Source organism: Podarcis liolepis (assembly GCF_965112155.1).
Source record: "Podarcis liolepis genome assembly, chromosome: 10".
In the NCBI taxonomy this organism is placed as follows: domain Eukaryota; kingdom Metazoa; phylum Chordata; class Lepidosauria; order Squamata; family Lacertidae; genus Podarcis; species Podarcis liolepis.
In genome coordinates this window covers 23,493,209-23,509,299 of record NC_139562.1, presented here as the reverse complement: position 1 = coordinate 23,509,299, position 16,091 = coordinate 23,493,209, and the positions used below count along the sequence as shown (strand labels likewise).

Here is a 16,091-nt window from a genome sequence, read left to right as displayed (position 1 = left end):
GTAAAAGGAATGTTAAAAACTGGGTCAGAAGCAGTAGCACCAGTAAAACTTGCACAATAAACCTCATATCTGAACGCGGCCCCTTTCAAGTTTATCAATAATTATTGTGTTTCCACACTGTGTTTTCCAGTAGACATTGTGCAGTGTTATGATTCTGCGAGATTGCACTTTCATATTAACTTTCTTGTTAATTAATTTGTTGCTGCAGTTATCTTTCAATAGCATTTATCTTTCAGTAGCAATTTAAGCTGTCTGTCCCTTCGTCTTCTGGGAGAAAAAAATCTTGGTTAGGGCGGCATTCCTGATTAGCGCTTCCAGTCCTATCCCTCTCCCCCCCCCCCCGCCGCCCAAACTTGAAAGCAGCTTCTTACGGGATTGGATGGGGTAGACAGGATGCAGAAACTTCTGTGCTGAAAAACAGGAGAAACCCGGATGCACCTATTAGACTTTTGCTTTGTCCTGCTACTTTTCCCTGGGAAAACCCACGATGTCAATTGGTTTTTCTGCAGATGGACATTCGTTCTGATGCAGCAGTAAGCTGTGGGTTTCCTTGGGGAAAGCAATGGGACCACCAAAAATCTGACCTGACCTGTGCCTAGGAAGCCTGAGACAAGCGGAAAACCTTTAGGACCTGTATTTTCTAGGCACAGGACAAGGGGAAGTGAGGATGAGCCCTTGGTCTGATTAATACACAATATTCTGTATTTTGATCAGAGAAGTGGGTGGGGATTCTGAATCAAACTGGTCAGTTCTTTTGACAGTGGAAATACTAAATGCCAAAAGGGGCTTGGGAAAAGTAGGCATTCTACACATTAAGAAACAAAAGGAGTTTTCCCCCAGAATATATGATGTGGTCCCCAAATACAAAAAGGTCGCCATGGAGAAATAACTCTCCAGTCGAATCACCTGCTGTTTGAACTTGACTCGGCTTGACCTTTTGAATTTGGACTGTCACATTCTCTGTGTGTGCTTCAACAGTTTTGAATTGCTTCTCCCAAGCAACATTTCTTGTGATGCCTGCAGATGAGGTTTAAGAACTCTGTAGCAGTCACATGCATTCCCTGTTCCTCCCCAGCTGGCACTTTTTACAAAACACACATACAGGGAGAGGCAGAGGATGAGTTTGATTCTGTTTATTGCCATGGAGGAGTTTTGCTAAACAAAATGATCGGGGAGGCACTGTGTTAGAAACTGGTGCCAACAACCTTTTATAACACGCAGTTGTGTTCACTGCGCATGTTAGTAAAAATGCATACAAAACCGGGTGCCTGCTGAATGAAAAGCATAGCTCTTTGTGCCTGTGACTTTGGACTGGGTCGTTTGCATTTCTGTGGAGTGACAATTGAATTCCCTTCAGCCAGAAGAATTCCTATTAAAAAGCAGTTTCTTGACCATTTTTGTGGAATGCATCAGCCATTTGTTAAGCAGTCACATTAAGAAATGGCATTTACTGCAGGGAAAACGGAAGACAAATTTGAAACAAATCAAACTGGAATCCTTCCAAATTCTACCCTTCGCTGCTTAGAGAGATATTTAAACATAGCCTAAGGACACATACTCAAGTTCACTTAACTTAGATTAGTTACTCGTCATCTTAATGTATTTTAACTATGACTTAATACTCAAGGATAGGGTAGCTGAATGGTAGTCCCCCCCTGCACTTATTGAATGTAGGTCTTGATAAATCCTTTTGAGTACCTGAAATAATAATAATAATAATAATAATAATAATAATAATAATAATAATAATTATTATTATACTGCCCTTCATCACAGGTTCTCAGGATGGTTCACAGAATAAGAAAATAAGTTTGTCACCCACAGAATTCTGTTCAGTTTTCTTTTTTGTCTGTCTTGGGCCTGGAAATCTTGACTGTTTCAGCAGCTGTTTTTGTTTTCCCTCAGTTCAGGGAGAAAAACAAAGGGACACTAAGGAAATTGCAGTTCTCCAGATATTTCACCAGACAAGCCTGCTTCCGTTAAAACATCCTAAGCCAGCTTTCCGTACTTGAATTGTCAGCTGTGTTCTGCATATTACCCATAAGCCAAAGATAGAGGTGAAAGTGTGTCAGGCAGACACTGGAGGACAGATAAGAGAAGATGTGGGAACAGCAGAGTCCTGTGTTTGAACTGATTATTGTAACTATTATATATATATATATATATATATATATATATATGCAGGTTTTGGTGTCCTCGGGTGTCTTCCCGTGTAAAAGTTGGGGTGTCTAGGCGACGTTTCGACGAGGTCTCACTCGTCATCTTCAGGCTGGTGCTTTCGGCTTCTTGTTACTGGAACAAGAAGCCGAAAGCACCAGCCTGAAGATGACGAGTGAGACCTCGTCGAAACGTCGCCTAGACACCCCAACTTTTACACGGGAAGACACCCGAGGACACCAAAACCTGCATTCCTGTACCCGTGAAAATCTACGAAAACATATATATATATATATATATATATATAGTCACTGAATGTTCAAAAGCTGTATACTGCCAATCCCAAATTGCACTTGAAATGATGGTGTTTTCCGTTGATAATGAATTCACCCTCATTCACTGCGCTCTTTGCTCGTTCATTAGATCACCCCCTTGCAACTGTTTACATTTTGAACATTAACTGGAACATATACAACAACAAAAATGTTTTGAGACAAAAGTTTAGCACTGTTGGATATTTTTCTTGGGGGCTAGGAAGATCAGTTTGCATGAACTGGGGAGAATTAGCTTTCATTGCATTGGCATGAATGGAACCCCATAATAGTCATTCTTCCCCTGGTGGTCAGATGCCTCCTCGGAAAGATGGCGTATGCAGCACCCAATCTATTGTGAGTCATCTTTTCAGGATTTTGCATAGGAAGGGCTTTTGTTTGCACAGCATTATTTCACCCCCTCCCTCCCTTCCACATTATGCAGTTCCCCACACTTCAGGGGCGGGAAGAAGAGGCTCTTTGAATAGCCTCTTTTGTCCATCACATCACCCTCCCCTTTTATTCCCATTGCCTCAGCAGCACCACATCATGCTACATTGATGGAAGAATATTAGCCCATTGTCAGACCAGTATAATTCTATGCATGTGCATTGGTTCAGAGATGAACAAATATCTCAGCTTGTTTGGGTTTTCAGAACTTCCCTGTTTTCTTGCTATCAGAAGACAGGACTGGAAGCCAATCAGACCTTGGGAAATCGGGGTGACTTGAAAACGACAGAGGAGGGTGTGATCAAGTTTGGTACTTGCAAGACCTTGAAAGCTAGCCAAGTGGTTAAGGCCTTTATCTCTAAACTCAAAAGATCCTGGGAATCAACACCCGACAGGCACATAAACCCACTGTTATTTAGTTAGAATTGGTAGGTATGCTATTCAAGCCAATCAACAGCTCTGTTCTTTTTTTCCTTTCTCTTACATGATCACACTTCTCTCTGTGTGCTGTAAATCCTGAGACACATTATTTATTTTGATTCCACCCTTCCTCCAAGGATCTTCAGATGATGGACATTGTTCTCCTTACTCATCCTTGTCCTCAAAACAACTCTGGGAGGTACAGTAGCTATCCTGAGAGCAACAGAGGCCCCATCTGCACCATACATTTAAGGCAGTATCCTGGCTTTCCCCAAATAATCCTGGGTACTGTAGATTGTTAAGGATGCTGAGAGTTTTTAGGAGACCCCCCCATCCCCTTCCCAGAGGTTCCTATGGAGGATTGATTGTTAATCCACTCTCAGAATTGTAGTTCTGTGTGGGGAATAGGGGTCTCTTAACAATTCTCAGTACCCTGAGTGGGGATTGCTCCCTGGGCTTCCCTCATTCTAGTTCAACAGTCTAACCACTGTACCCTTTTGGCTCACTTACTGGTGCTGGTTCGGCTGAGCTTAGCTCCTCTTTGAAATGGAAATCTGATTTAAGAATATTGCTGAATCGGGGACCATTTGAATTGTTTCTCCGTCGGGTTTGGAAAGAAAGGGGAGCAGCTGCTGAATGATGGCTGCAAATGGTTGCATACCACGTACTTTTCTGATAGGTTTATTGATAGATTAAGCAGGGCAGTTGTGATCTATATTTCCTAGGGTTGTTGGTAGTTGGTTTTTTTAAAAAAAGTATTTTGCTGTGTATTGCATCCCCCGAGATGCACAAGCTACTATCAGTAGTTCCGTCTGTGAAATTTCAACCCTTCCTTTCAGTAAACAACATGAAGAGGGGAAAGGGTGTGTCAGACGGGAACAACCATAACTAAAGCTTTTGTCTTGTTTCTGAGAACAGCTGTGCTGTGTCCTCCAGCTCAAGGCTTCAGTCTTTTGTGAGCTGTGTTTGTGTGCTTCCCTCTAGCTGCTCTTAAATTGAACAGGTGTTTCCCTTCCAGACTCTTGCCTACTTTATAAGGTATATCTGTTTGTGTGTCTACGCTGATGCCATCGTACTGCTTACAGCCTGCTAATGGAAACATGCCTATTTATTTGGACATGCCGCACTGAATAAAGTGGGAGTTTATACTGCTGTACTTCTCTCAGAGAGCGTGCCAAAATTAATAAGGGTGGTTTCGCACAAGTGGAAACATGTGGTCAGTTAGGTTAGAAGCTGCATCTTGTGGTACCCTCTGGGCCATATCACAGACAAATGGCAGGTGTCAATGAGAGTCGATGTTATGTAGGACCTGGACAGAGAGAAGTCCAGATTCGGCTCCCCAGAAGAAGACCTTACCCCTTCCAAGGAACTGTTGCCCCCTAGGGGTGCAATTGGCTCCTTCCTTACTGAGTTTTAGGCATGGCCTGAAAACACACCTCTTTAAGGCAGAGCAATGTTGTTCGTTTGTTTTATTAGGATCCCTGCTTCAGTTTTGTTTCATGATTTGGATTCTTTAATAGCAGGACTTCTCGCTTGATTTTCTATTTTACTGTTTTATTGTGTGTTTTGTTATTTTAACTGGAGAGATGTGTAAACTCCCCTGGGATCTTTTTTTTTTATGAAGGTCAGTTAAAACATTGTAAACAAACAAACAAACAAATATTAAGAATCAGCACTGTATGAAGGGAAGTCTTTTTTGACTCTGGCTACTACTAAAGTCTTAATAGCAGGTGTCAGAAGCAGAATGGGCCAAGGTGGAATTTTCAATCATAGGCTCTATAGCCTATTTGCTATTAAATACTCTGTGGTAATTACAGGCTCCAGAAACCACTTGGTAAAATTATACTTATCAAGGCCAAAAGTAACTGCTCTGTAACCTGCCCTCTGTTTTAAGAAGACAGAAATAACAGTCCACATACTTGAGGAGTGGGGGGAAGGCATGGTTGAATCTGCCCCTCACCTCTCTATGACACCCTCAATTACCTAACATTTAGTTATGGAAACCAAGGGCTAGCAGTTACCATGTCAGTGATGAATATATAGTTGCTGCACATTATACTTAGGCTATGTAACCCAAACCTAGCCCTGAATGTTGTCTGACTTCATTCCTTCCAGCTTATTGAAGTCCTCTGAGGTCTTAACCCAGAGCCTCTGAATGAAAGAAAAAGGAGAGAACAGTAAATTGACCTGTGGTTAGGCTTTAGTTGTAATTCCTGACCCAGCACTGCTGTTTGAGGAAGCCTGGAATGCTTATCAGGGTGTCTGTAATTATGCATTGGGCCTGCAATCCTGGATATGGTTTGTCTGCTTAAAAACAAGGCCTGGTTCACACATGCATGCAGCGTCTTGCTTCTGTCAATAAATGGTCCGACACAACTGCATAACGCTGCAAAGGAACCACATGTATCAACTCACACGCCGTTTTCTTTTTCCAGTGGAGTCAGTTCACATATTCAGCTGCCACTCATCACGTGTACAGTCCTTCCAACTCTGTGGTTCTATTTTGGAAAATTTCTCTCCAAATAAGTGTGCTTAGTGTGGAACTGTTAAGTCTATGGCTTCCTGCTCTCGAGGTGGATATGAGATGAACAACTTATTTATTATATGTGCATCCCGTCACCCACAGCAGCTCTGTTGTCGAAGAGGTTAAGGCAGTAGTTTTCAAAAACCCATCATGGGATAACGTCTGTAGTTTAACGGCAGAATGTATGCTTTGTGTGCAAAAAGTCCCAAATTCATTCCTTGGCATCTCCAGGTAGGGCTGAAAGGATTCCTGGCTGAAGTCCTGGAGAGATACTGCCATTGTTGACATTAGCAAGCTAAATGGACCAGTGGTCCTATCCCCTAAAAAGCTTTATGTCATACAAGCCCTTTTTACACATTCAAGGAATTTCGCCACCTGAGGACCCTTGTCTGCTAAAGAACTGCTGCGAGTCTGCTTTACAGAGGAGTATATACACAAAAACCGGGAAGCATACAATGATATAAACAGAAAGGAGAAATGTATCTCAAAGATGCTGGCAGAAGAAAGGGAAACTCCCAGGTGAGATCTGGGAGGGCCTACACACTTTTGTGTGAGACACAGTTTAAGATCTACCTCGGATAGAGGGCTTTGTATTTTCTTCTTTTTCTTCTTTCCCTTTTTCTTTTCTTTTGTGTTATTTCCTGTTTTCATTTTTATTTAGATTGACCTGTTTTTATTGTATTTGATGCTGAAAAGTTTCAATAGAAATATTTTTTTAAAAAAAAGATGCTGGAAAGGATGAATATTTATTACTAAATTCTCCCAAGCTTTTGCCCCGCAAGGCTTTTGAAGTTGATGGGGTTTTTTAGTAGTCTGAAAAGAAACAAATAAACCCCTGAATAAGACACTTGAACCAAAACGTATTGGGCTAATTTAATATGATCAACACTCATCCTTCCCAGTATTTTTGAGACAGACTTCTCCTTTTTTTGCTTAAAGAGTATGAGTTATAGCCTCACTTCAAAGGGGGCAGGCCTCACTGGAACTCTGAAAGGGGATGTTTACATCTCCCTCCATATATCTACTGTGGGGAGGACTGGATATATGGGCTGCTTCTATCCCTGATGTCTGTGTGGCTCCTGAACATGCTCTCCAGTGTCTGAGTGTTCAGTTCAACTTGGAATCGTAGTCCAAGCCCCTGCAATGCAGGAATATGCCGCTGTCCCATGCGGGGGATCAAACCTGTGACCATGGTGTTATCAGCACCATGTTCTAACCAACTGAGCTATCCGCTTGTGAATAGGGGAGTCTGCATCCATATGTGTAAGGCTCTCCATGTGATCAGACCCTTTGATTGCTGCTGAACCTGTGAAACCTATGTGTGTACATCTGTATGGATGTGGTGCCTTTTTTCAGATATTGCTACAAATGTGTAGATTGGGGAGGGGACACAGTCCCACTTCCCCCTCAGTGTGTTGGAATATGCATAGAAGGGGAATCGAGAACCCTGTGTGCCCTGGAAACCCATTCCGGTACAGTGTGCATTGCAAGGTGTGATTGCAGCAGCTAGCAGTGGTCTATCTGCATTCCAGGAGTATTTGTGCACCATTAGTGGTCTTTTTTTGAAGCACCCATGTTAAGTTTTGCAGGAACCCTTGAGTTCCCTAGAATGCACTTTGAAAAACATTGGGCTCAGAGCTGAGGTGCTGTTTGACCTTCACCGTTGAGAATAGCCTTGAGCCGAAGGCAGCCAACCAGTCTTAACAGCTTGGCCTGACCCTGTTCCGTTAGCAGGAGTTTGATATGCAGAAATAGGCAGGTGAAGCTTTTCACAGCTCAGTGAATCAGGATCATGTGCTCATTCCTACTGATCAATGTGCTCTCAAAGGCACAGTCAGGCTTCATAAGCTGGCCACCCATGAGTTTACCTGTCCCCAGATCCAATGCTCCAGCCCAGGGTTTCCCAAACTTGGGTCTCTGGCTGCATTTGGAATACAATTCCCATCATCCCTGACCACTAGGGATGATGGGAGTTGTCGTCAAAAAACAGCTGGATACCTCAGTTTGGGAAACCCTCCTCTAGCCCATCCTTTCTCAACTTGTTGCCCTCCAGATGTTGCTGAACTGCAACTCCCATCGTCCCTGACCATTGGCCAGTCTGATGAGAGTTGTAGTCCAACAATGTCTGGAGAAAACCAGCTTGCCAGGAAGGCTGCTCTAGGCGCAACAGTACACTGCTTTTCACAGCAACTGCGCCAGCTCTGCAAAGTGGAGTCACACTGTTTCATGGACAGTGTGAGAGTACAAAAGCAGAAGCGGGAGAGTGTTTCTTCTTATTAAATATTTCACTCTTCAGGCTCAGCAGCTGCAATTCAACTCTGTGTGACCTATGAAATCCCAAGTCTCTGGAAAACAGGTTAAAAAGCTGAGCTGGAAGGCTGGGAAGGTGTCAAAACAAATACCATTTTCAAAGGAGAGATAAAAAACCAAGATGCCACGGCATGCAGCCTGTGAATGGATTAGAGGGCAGAGATGAGAAACTTGCATAGCACATAAGGTCCCATCAGGAACATGTCTTGAACCAGAGGTCCTCAGCTAATTTGCATATTTTCATTGCATGCAATTAGCATGATTGGTATATCACTTTCCTAAAGATGCCAGATGTTAAATTTTCAATTGATGAGCATGTTGCATTTGCAGTGCAATATTTTGAACCTGGTTACCCTCAGACATGAAAAAAATAATTGATCCAGACTTCTGCAAGTAATATGGAGTGTTGCAAAGCATACTAAATTTAAGCTTTTTATTTATTTCTTTGCTTATCATTTTTATTAAACATTTTTAGCTGTTACGTTTTCAGATACATACAGTATAAGCCAGAAGAGCCTTCACCAACTTGGTACCTTCCAACGGTTTTAGACTACATCTCCCACCAGCCCCAGAGAGCTTGTGCCAACTGGGGCTAATGGGAGTTGTAGTCCAAAACATCTAGAGGGCATCAGGTTGGTGAAAGCTGAGCTAAGAGCTTCCTAGGGGTGGGCAAGGGTACAAGGAAAAAGTTGGTGTTTATGGGTTTCCAATAAGAAGTCTTGGGCCATATTCAAGTGTGCTGGAGCTTGCAAGGGGCCATGTCTTCTCAACAGAGTGGCTCAAAGTTCTTTCCCAGGAGTGACGTCAATGTACCAAAAGACATTACTGGAATCTGTACTGTGCTTCAGCCTATTATGGAATCCTCATGTTGGAAGGGATTTGGAGGCCATGTCGTCCCAACGCAAGATCAACAACGCAGGATGCAACTGCGCCATCGGACTTGAGAGCTCTTTCTTCAGTGGGTGGCTGCTAGTTGTGCTTAGGTTACACCCCAAAGTTCAGTTGAAATGTAGAACTGCGTGGTTAGTTCAAAAGAAAATGCGGAAGTCGCCTCGCGTGCACAAAACAGAGAGGCAGAGGGAGTGTGCGTCTCATGCAGGCTCATTCTCCTGATGATCACATCTGAACTACGTCCCCCTTCAGTTTGGTCTTTTACTGCAGGTGATCTGCACTTAGGTTGTGCGCCATTCCTTACATAGAAATGCTTTTCTGTGTCGGGCATTTATTGCACTTGTGAAGAGGCCCTGGATGCTTGATATCTATTTGTAATACAGTGGTACCTTGGTTCTCAAACGCCTTGGTCCTCAGACAACTTGGAACCCAAACACTGCAAACCCAGAAGCAATTGTTCCCGTTTGCGAACTTTTTTCGAAAGCTGAACGTGCTCCATTTTGAGTGTTACGCTTCCGATTTGAGTGTTATGCTGACAATTTGAGTGTTAACGCTGACGATCTGAGTGCCACACTTCCATTTTGAGCGTTACGCTGAGGTCTGTCTGTTTTTGCTATTTATTTTGCATTTTTGTTTTTGCGGCTTTTTTGTTTTGTTTTGTGACTGTGTGGAACCCAGTTCAGCTACTGATTGATTGATTGTGTGACTGCAGTACATGGTTTATTGCTTTCATTTTATGGATCAGTGGTCTCGTTAGATAGTAAAATTCATGTTCAATTGCTGTTTTAGGGGTTGTTTTTAAAAGTCCGGAATGGATTAATCCGTTTTGCATTACTTTCAATGGGACAGTGCACCTTGGTTTTGGAACACTTTGATTTTGGAATGGCCTTCTGGAACGGATTAGGTTTGAGAACCAAGTGTTCTCTAAGTGAATGGCCAAGATAGTGGGGGGTTGTGTGCAGCTTTATTCCTCCCCTCCCCATTTTTCAATATGTGTATGCTTGTCCAGCTAGGAACAGGCAATAAAATCCCTTCCTGTGCTGGCTAGGTTCCTGCAGGTGTTATATGGTATTCTGAGGCAGGTTTGGCATTCAGAGAGGATTTAGCTCCCAAACAGCCCAAGCTGTGGAAGCTGAAAGTCCCTGGCAGTTGCTTTTAATGTTTCTGTGACGTGCGGGCAAGGGAGCTGGTGAGTAGGAGCAGTAATTAATTTCTCTGACAGAAACACCAGACAATGAAATTACCCTGCCACAGAACAGGGTCACTAAAGTAAATATTCTGCTGGAGGCAGGTGGAACGTTGGCAGAGAATCACATGGAGAGGGCTGACCAATGGCGAGGCGAGGCTTCTTCCGCCAGGGAATTGTGAGCAGATCAAGGAGGAGAGCTCAGGGCCCCGGTGTGCTGGTTTCGCAGCTTGAGAGGTTGATGATGGCAGGTCCCAAACCAAAACGAAACAGCTGTTGCAAAGATGCAAGTCCTGCTGTTATTCAGTTCCAAGGGGAAGACAGGGATGGAAGGAGCGGGGGGCCAAACCCCAACAGCGTGACAGGCACTTTCCAAATCTTCCCCGATTGCTTGGTGCAGGAATTAGATTTGAATACAGGGTAGAAGGGGTGGGAACTGAGGAAGTGGGCAGCTGATTTTAGCTGCCCGTAGGTTATAACTGCGCTGTGGGTTAAACCACAGAGCCTAGGGCTTGTCGATCAGAAGGTCAGCAGTTTGAATCCGCGCGATGGGGTGAGCTCCCGTTGCTCAGTCCCTGCTCCTGCCAACCTAGCAGTTCGAAAGCACGTCAAAGTGCAAGTAGATAAATAGGTACCGCTCCAGAGGGAAGGTAAACGGCGTTTCCGTGTGCTGCTCTGGTTCGCCAGAAGTGGCTTAGTCATGCTGGCCACATGACCTGGAAGCTGTACGCCAATAAAGCGAGATGAGCGCTGCAACCCCACGACTGGACCTAATGGTCAGGGGTCCCTTTACCTTTTAAGGCATCTGAAGATAGCTTTAGCTTTCTCCCCCTCTCCCATTTTACTCATGCCATTCTTTGTGTCCCATAAATAAAAAAGAATACATTGAGACGATGAGATGACACTTAAGGGGGTAAAAGCTAGTTTCAGAACATAGTTGTCAGAGCACTTGACCAAAATGAATATGCAGGTACAGTGGTACCTCTGGATACGAACGGGATCTGTTCCGGAGCCCCGTTCGCATCCTGAAGTAAACATAACACGCGTCTGCGTGGGTCGCATTTTGCTGCTTCCGCGCATGCGCGTGACGTCATTTTGAGTGTCTGCGCATGCATGAGCAGCGAAACTCGGAAGTAACGCACTCCGTTACTTCTGGGTCGCCGCGGAGCGCAACCCGAAAATATTTAACTTGAAGCTACTTCAACCCGAGGTATGACTGTATCTATTCTGTGTATTTATTGCAGGCCTAGATGAAGCTGTTTAAATAAAATTCCAGTGCAAAACATGGTGTTCAAACTTTTTACTCTTTTGTGCTCTCAGAAAACTTTACTCTTCAGCAGTACTCTCTGTCCCTGCACTACCCAAAATTTGGTATAATTTTGTCCCTTGGTAAGAAAACAAAAGCCTGCTTTCTCATTCCTGGTTGCTGCAAATTGCAGAGCTGACCTGCACTGCTAGGAAGTGCTAAGAAAGCAGACTAACTTGCAAATGGATAAACAAGACATTTTAAACTGTCAGCATACTTTGGTGGGGGGCAAGTATGTAATATCTTTAACATTTTTAAATACATAAATGTTACACATATATTGTGCAGGGCATTTTCACAGATGACACTAAAAGCACCTTTGACCCTCTCCTCTGCTATTTATATGCATGTTGCTAACGTGGGATATAAAGAGGAAGAGGACCACTTGAAACTGATTCTACATTCTAGCTGTGTAGGTTTTAATATTCACATTACAGATCTGCAAAATACAAAAAAGCACTTTTAGTGTCAAGAGTGGAAACATCCTTAGTGTTTTACATAATAACTTGATCTGAACAAAGCATGCAATGCAATCAGCATACAGCGAGGCAATAATGAACAAAAGGAAACATCACAACACTGCTGTTTGGAACTTATTGCCATGGAATGTGGTAAGTAATGGTCAACATTACAGGAGAGTTCCAGAAATAATCAGCTGTTCTTTTCTAATAGCCTTCTTCTGGCAATAAAGCTTTTTGCATCCCCGCTATCTGCGTGCTTGATCTGAGTTGCATGATCAGCAGAGACATAAGATGTATCTGTTGGCAGACTGCAGAACTTCAGCCCTCAGTTGGTGGATCAAATGTTTGAATGGTTCCCTATACAGTGGTACCTCGGGTTAAGTACTTAATTCGTTCTGGAGGTCTGTTCTTAACCTGAAGCACCACTTTAGCTAATGGGGCCTCCTGCTGCCACCGCGCTGCTGGAGCACGATTTCTGTTCTTATCCTGAAGCAAAGTTCTTAACCTGAAGCACTATTTCTGGGTTAGCGGAGTCTGTAACCTGAAGCGTATGTAACCTGAGGTACCACTGTATTTTATACATGCTGGGAACGGCTTCCCTGCATGTATAAAACTAGCACATCAAGGATGATCATACAAGTTTGCTGATTGTACAGCTTGGCTTTCACACATTCTGATCTAAATTTCTTGCCTGCTGCAGTGTGTGTGTGTGTGTGTGTAGGGGAGAAAGTGAAGGAGGAATTGACAATGCACAAAATCTCCCACCTTTCAGGACAAGAAGTTTAGAATAGGGTGGAAGAAGGCATGCACAGCATAGATAGGTATCGCAGCAAAGCCTCATTTCCCTTGGTGTAAGCCTAATACACTGATCCTAACATTAAAAAATGGTGCAGATTTGGAGTGCTCCAACCCAGAGGACCAGGCTTATAGGGAGCCTGTGCATTTTCCCAAATGCAGTAGAATACCAGACTGTGGAATTTGCTTTGCATAATTGCATTGATATGACGGGAGAACAAGTTTCTCTCAGGCTGTGTTCCCAGAGGCTGGTTGCAGAGACTTGGTTACTAGCTTAGACCGCTTGAGCATGTGCGGTCAAATAAGCTGTCAGATGAGCTTGATAACTCAGCAGTAAGTGGGTGGGGGAAAGTCTCCTCCTTTGCGCTGAGAAGCGCGTCAAGCTGCAATTTCACACACACACACAGAAAAGGGGCTGGGAAAAATTGCGAGCGAATCCTTTTGAAGAGAACGCTGTGCTGTGTTCATGAAAGCTGCTCTATTCCCTTCTGAGATACAAACAGTGATCAAGTGGATAGTTACAGGATGTTCGTATTGATTATTTTACATCAGAAGGATGTGTTTTCCAGGCAGTTCACAGAGGGTCTCGCTCCTATCCGTTGGGGTTGTGTATATACATCAAACCACCCAAAGTGGAAAGCTGAAAAACTGTTCTTCCAGGTGGAAACATACAGTATAAGATCTAGAGTAATGGTGCCTTTAGGCAGGTCCAGCCCCAGATTTTTTTGGTGACGGTGAGGAGAGAGAAGAGGAACTCAACCCAAGCCCTTATTAACCCATCTGGAGGGAGCCCTATGGATCATATACAGTGGTACCTCGGGTTAAGTACTTAATTCGTTCCGGAGGTCCATTCTTAACCTGAAACTGTTCTTAACCTGAGGTACCACTTTAGCTAATGGGGCCTCCCACTGCTGCCGTGCTGCCGGAGCACGATTTCTGTTCTCATCCTGAAGCAAAGTTCTTAACCTGAGGTACTATTTCTGGGTTAGCGGAGTCTGTAACCTGAAGCGTCTGTAACCTGAAGCATATGTAACCTGAGGTACCACTGTACACATGTTCCACGGGGCCTCTTTTAAAAGACTCGCCCTGTATATACCCAATTGCTCTTGTGCTTTTGCTTTCACCCTCAGCCCCATGGCTGCAGACAGCAACCCTTTCTATGATGAAGTTTCCCTACAAGGGTGTGAGGGAAAGCTGCTCTCTTTTATTCCTCTTAACTAGTGCCTAAAAAGAATATCGCTTGAACTGCTTTCAGCAAATCCTCCAAACTTGGATTTGTTTGCACATTTCTCCTTCCCTTCTCCTCTCATGCCTAGGGATGAATTCATTGCATCCTGTTTAATTCAAACCATAGTTTGCTGTACAACCAAACCAACAAACTGTGGTTCAAGTGATCGCTCCAGACCAAGATTGCAAACCGAGATCAAATTGCGGTTTGCAATCCTGGTACGGAAAAATCAGACAAACCACAGTTTCCTGTTGGGGGCATGATGATAGCAAACTGTGGTTTGATTAAAACTGAATGCAATGAATTAAGCCCTGTGCCAAAGAGGAGGAGGAGAGGAGAATATGAGCAGTGTTTTTTTCAAGATCTTTCAAAGAGTAATTTGGAGGATCACCTGAGTACAGCCATAGTTCCTAGGCTCAGTAGCTGCCTCTGTGGCAGGTCATGAAATCATAGAATTGTAACGTTGGAAGGGACCGCTGAGGCTCATCCAGTCCGACTTCTGCAATGCAGGAATCTTTTACCCAACATAGGGCTCAAACTCACAACCCTGAGATTAAGGGTCTTATGCTCCACCAACTGAGCTATCCCAAGCATTCATATTGCTTTTGCTAAGAGCAACCAGATATAAAGGAGGACAGGGCTTACATATTAGCAATATAATTTTGGTAGGTGCAGCTTTCCTCACTCCTGCATGCTTCGGCCAAAATGCAGTCTGTTGCACAAATATTGAAGATACAGAATCTCTGAAATCTTTTGCAGGCACATGGTTACAATCTGAGGAGCAGTTAAGCTGCCATGTGTGTGAACCTGGGTCTCAATAATTTCAAACAAGACTTTCCCTTTTTGGTGAAAATGCGTTAAATATTCATCGCAAAGAAATGTAAAAAGGACTCTAGACAGGATGGGGTTGGGGGGGAGATAGAAACACTTGGCTGTCCGTCAAAGGCTTGAATGGGCTTGGAGACTGGCTGAGCTGACCTTTTCCCCCCATGGGATTTTCCTAAGGTCTAGCTTCTTGTCAACTTACCGATTGCAGGGTTGTGTGTGTGTGTTTTAAGAAATCTGACTTCCTGGGTTCGAAAGAGAATGAATTTAACTATGGATACTGCGGTGAAAATTGAGCAAATGCATACCTCTCCCCAGTATTTACAGATTGTGGATCCTGCTGCAGCTCAGATCTGGGAGATCTCACTATACACTGTTAAACAAAATGGGACTGCTCTTACAACGGAAGAAAATATCTGAACTGGCCTGTAGTCATTAATCTAAGGTTACACTGCTTTTCCAAAATGTATTCAAAGCAGCTTACAATAACGAACCTGAGTGCTGCATATATAGTGGAAAGGAAGAATAGCCTCCCGCCCAAAATAATAATAATAAAGGCAGCAGAGAGAGAGAAAAAAACCATTTAATCTCCAATAATACAAATCAGAAGCAAATATTATAAATAGTTGTATATCAGCCCCTAAAACAAAACTTTAAAAAAAAAACCTCTATGAGAAAATCTTAAAGGCCAGACAAAGGCAAAAAGTGCAGTAATTTATCAGTTTCTAAAAGGGGTTGTTCCTTCGGCTCTTGCTTATTATGCTGCTTCAAATGTACATTTTATTTTTTACTTCCTTTAGGAATGTTTTCTTTTGAAATGTTTTAAGGTGTGTTTTTTTAGAACTTTGCTGCATTAAATGTGCATTCTGTACTTGACCTCCTTTGTAATGTTTCCTTTTGAAACCTTTAAGATACTATTTTTATTTCCCGTTAATTATGTTGCTTTGAATGTATACTTTATATTTAACTTTTTTCCAGTAATGTTTTATTCAGGATTGTTGTATTATTGGATGTTTTAATGTAGGTTGTAAACCACATTGAGATTTTTTACCTTAAAAGTATAAAGCGGCATAGAAATGAAATAGATAATAAGAATAGTCCTGTTTCTAGCAACAGAAGTTAACACCTTTTTATGGACAGGTTCTCTGTGCCTTTTCGCCAATGAAGAAGTCTCAGTTGTATCTTTTTTTGTGTAGTGTTACAACAAAACTTGCTAGGCATTAACAA

General features: G+C 43.1%; 1 protein-coding gene across 6 annotated transcripts in view; it reads left to right on the top strand.

Moving 5' to 3' along the window:
- HIPK2 (homeodomain interacting protein kinase 2) overlaps positions 1-16,091 on the top strand; it is a 172,610-nt gene that overhangs the window by 105,656 nt on the left and 50,863 nt on the right. The gene's annotated exons all lie outside the window — the stretch shown is intronic.